This window comes from Tubulanus polymorphus, chromosome 7, assembly GCF_964204645.1.
Source record: "Tubulanus polymorphus chromosome 7, tnTubPoly1.2, whole genome shotgun sequence".
Lineage (NCBI taxonomy): Eukaryota > Metazoa > Nemertea > Palaeonemertea > Tubulaniformes > Tubulanidae > Tubulanus > Tubulanus polymorphus.
Window position 1 is genome coordinate 15,572,792 of NC_134031.1, and position 12,378 is coordinate 15,585,169.

Consider the following 12,378-nt stretch of genomic DNA (forward strand, 5'->3'; position numbering starts at 1 on the left):
GGCCACCGGTTCACAGTCAAGCGATCGTCTGACCAGCGATTTCCCAGGGTTTATCTCGGGGAGTACATAATGACGCAATATTCACCACTTACTCATACAGTGACTTGATTAGCTATCTGGGCCGGCAAATTATATCATCAAGAATTCCGTGCGTATACGGCGGGGAATATTATTCGGACTGCGATGCGTATGCGTACATTATTATAAAGAGGGTGTAATCGTCGGCAGCAGTTTGAGTGTTCTCGAACGGCGCGCCGCGTGCACCGCATCGCACCAAGCCGTCACGCGCGGTCATCCTGATCCGATGACGGTAAGTGTGTCTATACGAAACAAATTAACGACGGCATTCCCGGTCGTATGACGTTAGCGGTATATATACGCATATATACGCGCTGCAGGTGATAAAGAGTTAGTTCTGTAAGATCGCACGCCGCTAAACGATCAGTATATTGTCTTGAACAACAGAAGCCAGATATCCAGGGTCCGTGGTATTGCGGCGTATTGCTACTTAGGGATAGCCAGTTTGTTTTCTGATTTTTCCATATCGTAATACAAAATTCCCAAAGATAATCTGTCGATGATATATATTGGCGAGTTCGGTTAAAGTTTAGGTAATTCTCAGTGACTATAAACGCCATTTAATCTGACATTAGTTGAGTAGGATTATTCCTATACCAGGTGTGCAACAGCAACAACTCACGATGTAACCTTTGAGAAAAGAAGTTTGACCAGCTATTTTTTGGAACTCCACTGTTTTAGGATTTTCTCCATTTAATATTCTCGAATTCTCACGAATCAAGTATTGACAAAAAAGAACAACGTGGTCAATAGCATAAAGAGTTTGTTCTGTAAGATCGCACGACGCCAAACGATCAGCATATTGTCTTCAACAACAAAAGTCAGATATCAAGGGTCCATGGTGTACGGCGCTTTTGCTCAACCACAGGCTGGCCACTCTCCCCTTCTCACAAATTCCCTGACTTTTCCATGATTTATCCATGATCAACGACATGAAATTCCCAAAGAGAATCTACAGGTGATGAATGGTGAAATTTCTCGGTTTAAGATTCTCTCCAAAAACTTTTTTTAAAAATCACGTATTGATAACTAGAACAGCGCGGTCAATAGCGGATCTTAATTCCCTGAGTTTTCTAGGTTTTTTCACAACTTGTCGAATACCCTGAGTTTCCAAGCTTTTCAACTCAACGGCCGATTCTTATCTATGGACTGGGTCCATCTTCGCTGGTAAGATTTCTAAAGCCAAACAAGTTTTTCTCGCAAACGGATACGAGAGAAACCGTAGCAAAGCTGAAAAGTATACCTTATGGGGGGAGGGGCGAGGGGAATGGGGGTAGAGATAAAGAGAATTAGCCGCCTTTTGTGACCGAGACGAATTTTACAGAAGTCAAAATGCGCTTCGGCGATGACGCGATATCATATAATCCTCGGCAGCAAAACATCAATGGTTTACGAGGACGAATACCAGAATTTGTAACGTTTTTATCTCGATCATCGCGATGGCGCCGCTGAAAGGTAGTCGTGAAATGGACAGTCTTAACCAACGGAAAATATACGTCATTTACGAGCACATGACATTCTGAAGGACTCGCACGGAATTTATGGGTCATAAAATGCGCGCTCGTTATTGTATATTGTTTTGACGATCGAGCTGGACTGAGATAGCTCCACCGTAAGCGCGCGGTATAAATAATGTCTTTGTCACCGCTTTGTGATGCGACGATGAACCGGGTGCATATTTCCTCTCGGCCGTATTAACGAGTTTTCAAAGAAACGCGCGGCGCGACGAGAAAGCCGGATAAAACGGCGAATAATGCGTTAGAAAGATCTTCTCTTATCGCGACGGCTTCCCGCAAGCTGCTCGCGGAACCACCATCGGTTTCCATAAACAATTCCCGAGTTAGTATCAGTCCTGTCGGTTTTTGGTAAATCTTTTTCTTCCGAGGTTTAGTGCGAAAAAGCCGTGGGGGCATTTCACGAGTTCAAAATGACGCGTCTGACGCGGAGTAACAAGATAATTTTTCAGTAATAAGTGACGAGTGTCACTAATGTGAGCGCCAATACTGATAATCCCTAGTTTGAAGGTATTTTTTGCTCTATACGCGGATACGTCTCGAAGGCGTATATATACGCACACTGATCGCATAATAACAACCGACGACATTTTTCATCATCGATATGGCTTAGCCGATCGAGGACGTGCGGGGCATGTGACTCATTTTGTCGATCGTCCTCGCTATACGAGACAGAAAGCGAAGAAGCTGGTGCGATGATACATTAAGGCGCGCTGCGAATTTTAGGACAGATGAGAGATCGTTGCGACGCTCGTCACGAAGGCCGCGCTGATTAAGGTTTTAAGTTACGCGGCGGTAAATCGAGCTAGTGTAGCATCTTTCAGAGGCTGAATTCGAGGAAATCTGCCGGTAACCATTTCAAATAGACGATCGTAAATTCAGAAACCCGAAGATCAGTGGATCAAAAAAGGTTTTACTGTGAAACCTGGCAACGCTAAATTCAAGTCAGGAGTTGAGTCTCTTATAGTCTAAACATGGATGGACTTCTAAAATTCTTCGTTTTATAGAGTGCGAGGACTAAGTACATTTTTATATAAGGAACCGCGAGAAGCATGTGGTAGGGTGTGGCGTATAATGTAAGGAGTGATGCTATTATATGGCAGTGTCAAATGCACCTGGAACCTGAAACAAAGGATACAGCTAATTGTGGTCAAGATAATTACTTTATAAGAATACATAGTTAACTCCCGCCACGGTATCCGCTTGTATATACGATGTAAGATACATCCTTGCTACTTTCCACACTTCACTTAACGAGCGTCGGTTTTAAGAGAAAAACAAGACGGTAAAATGAAATAACAGCTTCTTGCAGCATATTTCCCATGGGATTCACCGCGAAAACGTGTTTGTACCATTTACGTAAACACGTTTCAAATAGATCGTTAAAGTTTATTCGTCGCGAACGAAGATAACGAGGTAGCGGTACCGCTTCTGTGGCAAGCGAGGGTTCTGCGAGGATCCAACAGGCTACCCGACCAGATGGCGTGGTACAGTAGGTCGTCCGTTGCCGAAATCAGTTCATTTTCTATGAACTTTGAACTGAATTTTTAGATTCCCGAATCCATATCACAGCACCCACCAGATATACAATACTTTCATTCTTCTACTCAGATATCGGCATAGTTTTCTTGAATAATTGATTTATTTAAGAGGAAAGTTCATTCAGAATTGATATGAAGAAGAAATCGAACGCGGAAGACCAACTATCTACTAGCGAACCTGGTGGATCCTCGCCTGCCATACGTGGAATCCTCGATTGCCACAGTAGCACTGCGGGTACACGATTTGGTTACTGTCATTTCTTCTACATTTCAGTTAAATTCTACTCAGCTTTCCTCATCAATGAATCCATTTTCAGTGAAACCGTGTACACTGATTGGGCAATTCGGATTCGGGGTTAAAAATCCAGTTTAAATTTCATGGACGACGAACTAACTTTCACTACGCATGATTGAGATGATTTTTGCGCAAACTGGTGTGTACCAACGGAGGTACGTCATTGTACTGCAAGGAAGAATCAATTTTTCTGTTGAAATTACGGACGGCTTTCGTTTTCGACTAGGGAGTAACCGACATCAAACGAACTGCAATATAGTCGTAAAATGATACCTGCTATGTTTTCTTCGTCGGGAGAATCAAAATTGCGTAACAGAAATTAGACGCCGCGTAAAGTAAAACAAAGAATCAGACGAACCGACGAGAGAGTTCTATAGACGTGTTGCAAAATGACAACAATCAAAGCAGCGAATCACAGAAGATCGAAAATGGAAAAACAAGTCTGTTTACACTTGACAGGTCGTTGTCGTCTGCGAAAGAGAGAAGTTAATCAGAAATTCATCACGCATTGCTTTTCATCTTCTATACTCGCGCTACTCGTTGCACCGAAATACCGTGTTTGTTTCTCATGTCTCTCTTGTCGGAACGATAGTCCGGTGACGACCCTTTGATGGGCTTTAATAACACGATAGAAAGATCGGTTTCCCCTGCCACCGCGCGCGTTGCGTAACCTGGCTACTTTTCCGTGCCTTGAATTAGGTATCTTGTCGTGAGGTCAAAATACTGAATTTCATTTATCGAGACTTGAAATCAAAATACGCGACGTTTCGAGATCTCACTAGAAATCATCGTCAGGTGCGAGGGGTGTATTTGATAAGTCTTGATAAATGAATTTTTGCATTCTGTATATATAGCGGGTTTTCAACTTATTATCTGTTCTCCACGTTTGAATGTATGGGTCATGCTACTACCAAAATACTGGTTCCAAACTTCTCTGCGCACTTGCGCTCAGAGAACTAAAGCAGTTTATCAGGGAAAATGGGATAACGAATTTATGGCTTTTTGGCCAAATAACTTCAAAGAAAAGAGTGTGATAAAAGCAGATTTCAGCCTGGATTCATCCAAAACATGTACATCAGGTTCCTTGCGATTTTTGGGAACGGCCATCTTTTCAAGTCGCGAATAAGCTAATGAACCTGATGGATGTATATATTTTTCTTGTCTTTTAAAGCCGATACGAATATTAACGGGAGTAGTTTCATCCATGTCCGCAGAAACGTCGTTTAACAGCTATAAATAACATAATACATATGATTATCATCATCACAAGGACCCGAGCCTGTTATCAATCGTTTTTTGATGAGACGTACCCGTGACGAGAAAATAACGACGTAATGAGTATTTAACAGATGTTTTGAATTGAGAATTTTCTATTTTTACGAATTCCAAGTCCGAATCTACGTAATAGCAATAAGGCGTTATTTCGTACAAAAAGTACGGACTGGTAGAGAGCAAAAGAGAATACAAAATCCCCAAAAAATCTGAATAATTTATACACGTACATTCGAAATGTACAAATCTTACAGACTACGTGACTTAGAGATCAAGTATAGCCTATTCATCGAAATTCTTATTATGATCTTATTCAATATCACTTTATTCTTATTCAATGATCATTTTTTTTTATAAACGCTGAACTTGAATATTTAAATGAATATTGAATAAATATTTACGCTTTTCAATCATTCATACTTCAGTAATCCATCACTCATATAGCAAAGATTTCTCAAGAATGATTATTATGTTTACATGTTACACTATATATCGTTTAAAAACAAAAGCTATTTTTGGCTATACTTGATCTTTAACAGTAATTTGTGAGGTGTTTTATCTCATTTTTGATAAATTGAAAGTTAGGAGATGGATAAAACACAAAAGGTCAAAATACGCGTGGTGTTCATATATCAATTGACCGTCCGAATTTCATTACACGCTTCGGATTGGACTAAATTTGAATTTTTCGCACCGTCTTCAGAAATCTTCATTTTTATCGTCGTCAATGATCTAATTTCAACAGAAATCGAAATGGTAACTCTGCATTACGCGGAAAACGTGAATCGACAAACCCAATCAGGCGCCTGGTGTTGCGTGAATTAATGAATTGGGATTTGTACCGAATAATATTGAATTATTGCTATAATCTAATTGGTAAATGCCCAACGGCAATACGATATTTAGCGACTGATGATGAAACCGAGAATAGCGACGATATTACAAAAACCAATTCAACCAAAAAAATCCTCAGTGTAATTGTTTGTAACAGGTTCATAGAGTAAGTCAAAAAGCTAAACAGAATACGGATTTTGAAATGTCAAAGTAATATAACGAATTCGACCGATCTAATATTGGTATGAACCCCCTCCAACATCGCGAGCTCTATTTCATAATGAAATGATTAATTACTTTAACCGAGTTGGGCAAGCCTACCAGCAGTCTATACATCTATAAATCGGTCGCAATCCTTCCCGGAAAATATATACTTAAATCTACTTCGATATCTACTTATAAAGTATCTAATAATAAGCGCACTGTGGTCGCTACTTATTGTTACATATTATATTAATACCACGGGGTTTAGATAAGATTAGGGCAGTGTATGATATTATCCGAGTTGTTGCTTTGTGGCAGAGCAGTAAATGCGAAAAATATGGAAGCTGCCGTGGTGAATCTAGGAGATAAAACAGTAAACCGACTCGCCGTGCGTGCTGCCGAGAAGTCGTTAATGAATTTTCATTGTCTCTTTCTCGTAGCTAGAAATCCAGCCGCGCGCACTCTCAACTCAAAACGCTGTTTAGTAACGAGGCAGACCGTAGAAATGTGTTGTGAGTTGAAGGAAACACTTAACCTTTGTCGACGCAGGACATTTTCAGCGAAGCATTTCAATTAGTTAGTTTATCTCGATTCGAGGTAGATGTGATGTTTGAGTTCCAGGAAACTGATGATGATGATGATGATGATGGTGACGACGAAGCTACCTGGGGATTTGTGTCAAATATTTCAATGATTAATTTGCGTTTTTCCAATAAACGGCCAATAAAGAAGTTAAACTGTGAGTAAAGCGTCGATGGGAATATGGATGCTCGGCTACCGAGACTTTTAAACAAAATGGGACCGACTTCACAGGACAACAGGACTATGCCGTCTCTCGCGGCCGGTTCCATGGTACGAAGTCCTGCCAAACCAAGACCTATAGATTATAGTCGACACGGAATTACGCATCTTGACTAGACGGCGGCCGAGAACGAGACGGCAAGATGACTGACAAATAAAAGCCGCGTCTTGTCAGAGAAGTTGTAATGAATGTTCGATCTACTGCGAACGCGTTGGCATTCATGAGCAGAATGATATGTAGAATTCTTCTTGCTTGTGAATGACGCGAAAATCCCGATGGAATTCGCCGACGATGATTAGACCGTTTTATCGACTGAATGCCCCGTAATGGAATTAAATGTCAAATTCAAGTCATCGCTTTCCGTCCGAGGCTTTTCGGAACAAAAGTTAACTTTTCGCAGACCCAGTCCCACGTTTAGGTAACGAGTCTATACTAAACTGTTGGTTGCTTTTACTTAAACTGTTTTCGTTACCCGGTCGAAATATTAGTCATCACCTGTAAAAATTGGTTATATTCATCTTTTTGTTTTCTATTTACAAAGCCGAGCACGTTTTTTAAAGATTCCATGGATTCATCAACGCTAACATTAAAAAGACGAGCGTAAACAGTGTTAGGGAGTAGCACATAGCTGTAGGACACTATCTAACGTGGAATTTCTGAGATGAACGCCCCATCCCAAGGAAACGTGCACTCGTTAGTTCAAAGGAAACTTTATTTGATAATTATGACATCTGAATATCTACGTACGACGCCTTCGGGGCCGATCATCATCACATGCGTTTTGAGACCGGAGGGCAGTAACTATACATCGCATACGATCGCGTATGCATAGTAAATACGCACTGTATGGTATCACTATTGGTTTTATTTAGTCTTATAATTAAGGACATCAAACACGACATGACGATGAACCAAAGTTGATAGCCAAACAGCTACGATATATTTTCGAAATACGATCATCACGGTATTTGCTTATTCAGCATATGATTTTTGTCAACGTCTTCGTTATACACAGTGACAAACGACAATGATTGATGACTGACGACATTTTCTATGAGGAGATGGAATCAATGTCTGAGTCATCGTCATCAACATCTTTCTTATGATTATCGTTTGTTTTGGTGATACATGCATAGATAGCCTATATCTTGTCCATCTAGACAAATACGCTGCGTAAACATATTCTTTTAGAAAGCCTCAATTCAAATTCCCCAGAAGCGTTGACATGTTATGCTAGCAAAGTTAAATTGAGTCGGCCTGACAATGATTAAACGAAAAACAATCAAAACGAAACAGTGTTGATGAAAACGTGAATTTTGCTGACACAACATGTTTGCCTACCTTGTCCAAGGACGGACTGGAATTGGAGAGCTCCTACTCGGCAAACCCTCGAAACTAGAACTCTTTATCTCGTATTTGCTACCCCGTCGCCCGGTTGGGCGTTTCGATAAACAGCTATGCATTTTCCTAAGCAACGTTTTGTTACGGTATGAACTGATAGAAAAGAAAACGATGGCGTGTGGCGTATCCTTGTGTAGTTTTCTAGTTTCACCTGTTGTAAAGATACTGTTTTCCCCGATGCAACCGTTCAGAACTCAAGGTCTTTGATCGATAAATCCTAACGTAACCATGTTTTCAGTTTTGTCGCCTGTTTTTTTTCCCAGCTCAAAGCTAGTACGAGCTTTACATCCAAGAAACCGTGGAAACTTCGCTCGAAGTTTTGATGTCGGAGCGAGATGAATATCGGATCGTCCACGACAAGACCAATGGCACTTACTCAGTTACTCGACCATCGTGTACTGTATAAATGATGTGGCAGGTCTCGTTGGAGATGACGGTTTGCCTGAGATCAGTATAACGCGTGGTGTAATACTTCGTGTGGCGGTGGTATCGTCTTCGGGAGCGCACGCGCGAATGCTGACGATTTCGGTCCCTTCCGCTACCGTTTACAATCAAACCGACTGCGCCGATTTACCAAACAAAACCGCGTTACCATGGTAATGATGCAGATTGCTTCAACCACCGTCCTAAGTTTTAAATCCGGGAGCGTATAGTATTTTTTTAGTCGGGTTGATGCTAAAAGTTTTTGACACTGCGTGACGAAAAAGTGTTTTCCAGCCGTCGCGTCCTTCAGCGACCTCTAAATCATCGAATCGGTATTTTCGCCATGAATCAATTTACTGTTTCCCAGAATTCGTTCAATATTCAATCTGCACCAGCGCTACTGCGCGTCGGGGAAAACATTATTTTCCGTCGACTTTTCTAGCATTTTTACCCACTCCGTACGTCGGGTAACTTCGTATCATATTATCATTTCGTATTGCGCGTGACATATTCATTTACGAAGGTAGGTTTCACTCCGGAAAATATGAATGAAACATGCGTAATAGAGTCGGCGTCTTCTGAGGAAAGTTAATGGCAGGTTAATACCAAGGCACCGTGTTTTTTTGTTTATAGTGTCTTCCTGGCGAAAAAGGAAAGATGAAGCCCGCAAATATCACAGCGCGTTGACAGAGGGCACTCGACGCCGGATGTCTCGTTACTTGGCGCCATGATTTTTCGAGTATATACTGAACATAATTTTTCGTCCTTTCGGAATAAACGCGCGACTGTAGCCCCGCTTTATTCCGCTTTAATTTACGAGTTCGCGTTGGAAACTGAAAGGCGCAGTCCCGCTAGAGATTCGTATGAAGCTCTATGTGTTGCCCTTTGAAGTGTATTCGCGACACGGGTTTCCTTTCATCATCATCTCCAAAGCATTTTCGGCGTACGATCTTTAATGAATAATGAAAAAGCGAACTATGACGTTTTACGATTATGCGTTCCATTAAGCGGAATGGCCACTTCCGTAGAACGATATTATCTTATGAAATTGTACTTCACTTTCTGAAGTTTGAGTAGAGAAGAAACGGATTTCGGATCTACAAATCATTTTCTACCGCGCGTACTTCACAATCTTCTCAGATGGTATTTTCCGCAAGAAATATACCCTATATATATATATACAGCTTGGTCAAAAACGACCGGTGGTTCATCTCGTTATCAACGTCGACCAGTTGAGATTGACGAGGAAGTGGTTTTGACTTTCAGAATCACGTCTGTATTCGTCTAGCAGCGCAACCGTTCGTTGTTGTTTCAGTGAAAACCGACCCCTACACAGATAGATGGCCGCGTGATCAGCATCTCCGAACCGAACTATCATCTGCGACACGTATCAATTCTGCCGTAGTCATAGTAACGCGTCCACACGCAGAACCTCACGTCGTCGAATCCGCTTTCTTCCTGATTTTGCCAATTTTACGGTTTATCGGTCTATACCCCGAAAAAAAAAATTCAAAAGCTACGGAAACTCGAGATTGGAGCTTTTTTTGCGACGAAATACGAACAGATCTGATTGAAGAATTATGAGCGCGATGAATGGTTACCGAGTAAACTATTATGTCGTCACAAACATCTCGAGTTTCGTCGCTATTTTTCGGTAGAAAAAAATGTTTTCGCAGTAAGCAGTCAGATAGGTGAATAACGGTGCAAAGTTCTACCGTTAAATCTGCTTTTCTGCTTTGAAACTTACAAAGCGCGTCAGTTTTGTTTTTGAATCAATGGGTAACCCGCGAAACCGGCTTTCCCATCAGATGGCGTGACGAGAAGAACGTCGTTCGTTGTCAAAATTAGTTCATTTTCAATGAAATCTGAACTGGATTGTTAGACTCCCGAATTTATGTATTATCACAGCGGGCACAAAATATTCAATACCTTCACTACTCTACTCGGATATCGGTATAGTTTTCATATTAAATGATTTATTCATTTAAGAGAAAATTTCAAACAGATTTAATTGAAGTGTAGAAGAAATCGAATGCAGACGACCAACTATCTACTAGTGAACCTGGCGGATCCTTGCCTGCCTCACGTGGAATCTTCGATTGCCACAGTAGCACTGCGGATACCCCCATTGACTCCCCAATCAATGAGCTGCCGGAACTGCTACTGTGGCAAGCGAGGATTCCACGTATAGCAAGCGTGGATCCGCCAGGTTCGCTAGTAGTTGCGCCGTAACCGGGCTTAAATTTCTTCTACATTTCAAATTACTTCGTATATACTTTTTAAGTGAATCCACGTTTCAGTGAAATATATACACCAAACACTGATTGGGAAAGTTATTTCTATATCTCTCTATATTTGGTTTGAGAACCCTCTCTACCAGACGATGGTCGCAAGGTGTCAACCACGGAAGCAGTCTTTCTACCCGAGAACTAACAGGGATTGAAATGACCTGTCCGAGTTCGTAACGGCAGCTGAGAACCTTAAATGTTTCAAGGCTCTCATCCATACCGCCGATGTGGTCTTTTAAGTTAAAGTTTTTGAAAAAATCCAAAAAGTTTGTTTCGTTTTAGCATGCGCACCACAAATGGTATATCCATCAAAAAGCTGGCGTTGGCCTTTAACTTGGCTGAAGTTGAAGTTGAAGTGCCTAAAATTCGGTTCAAACATCATTGAAAATGACCTGATTTTCACTTCGTTCGTTGCGTAAGAAGGACCTTTGAAATTGTTTCGCCGTTTTCGGTCGATGAACAAAATGAAGCAAACCACACCGCCAACTCGGCGTAACGCGAACGCGTTATTTGCTTACAGAGGTTTTTCATCTTCAAATGAAAAGTAGCTCGTTAGTTCATCTTACCGGCCGGATATTCCCTGAAAGCTTGCCGCATCACGTCCACGCGCATGAAAGAATCAGACGAACGCTACGATGCCGAGAATTAATAACTCATGAATGTTTCAAACTTGCCAGCACGTTACTATTATACCATCAAAACAAAGGGCTGAGCGCAATTCTCGTCTCGGAGCACGTCCCGTCAATTCTAACGGCGGTGTAAACGACCAGTAGAGATGGGGGTCAGTCGGAGAGAGTTAATCCGTTAAATCAATGGTGGTTTTACAGTGATCGATCAAGCCGACAATAGGAACCGACGATGAAGGCGCGAAGAAAGATTCCGCGCAGCAAAACCTCTGCGGGAAATATATACATTCCGATTTCAGTTCATTTTAGTATATGTTCCCACTGGTGATGTAAACCCAATTCGGGTCTTAACCCACTAACAGGCAGCGAATAGACCAAAACATGGCTGAATTCAAATTGAACCCAAAACTACGAAACGGGTGTTGGTATTATTGTACTATCCTTATGCATAGTTGCTCGACTGAACTGAACGCGAAATTTATTGGGAATTGTTTCGTTGGCTTTTCGATGTAATGTACCAAATAACTATGACTGCGCCAGACGAAAGCCTCGTAATTTTTACATCGGGTTTTCTGTGTAATGCTTAAGATCGTCATTGATAACAAAAATAGCATCGCTATTGTTTGAAGTTCGAAGTTTGAGGGTGCATGGAAATAGTGGAACAAATGGGGGGTTGGTAGTTTTGAAATCAATGAGTTCTTAGATGTGTTCTCCCATTGTGATCGTAAACCAAATGATATCTAGGATTCTATATATTGTGGATTTTTTTGCAGAACTCAGATTTTATGGGTTTGCGCCGGTTGCGTGCCTGTACATGTTGCAAAACAACACACAGTGTATGTCCATCGGCAAAAATATATCCGATGATCAAATCTCAAGAGACGCAGCGTCGAAGTCGTTCAATTATTAACATCTCAGGTTGACGTCACTAGAAGGATGAGTAAAAACCGGCTATCATGTCACGGAGTACGAATTACTTCAGTTGCATCTCGCGTGTTTCGATAAACATTTTAATATTTAAACGCGAATTACCGAAAGATAGACGTTTTCTGCACGGAACATTAACTAGAAGGTCACCAGTCGGCTCGAGATACCGAAAG

General features: G+C 41.4%; 1 protein-coding gene across 3 annotated transcripts in view; it reads right to left on the reverse strand.

Annotated features, from left to right (window-relative positions):
* LOC141908022 (GTPase-activating Rap/Ran-GAP domain-like protein 3) overlaps positions 1 to 12,378 on the reverse strand; it is a 116,390-nt gene that overhangs the window by 96,395 nt on the left and 7,617 nt on the right. The gene's annotated exons all lie outside the window — the stretch shown is intronic.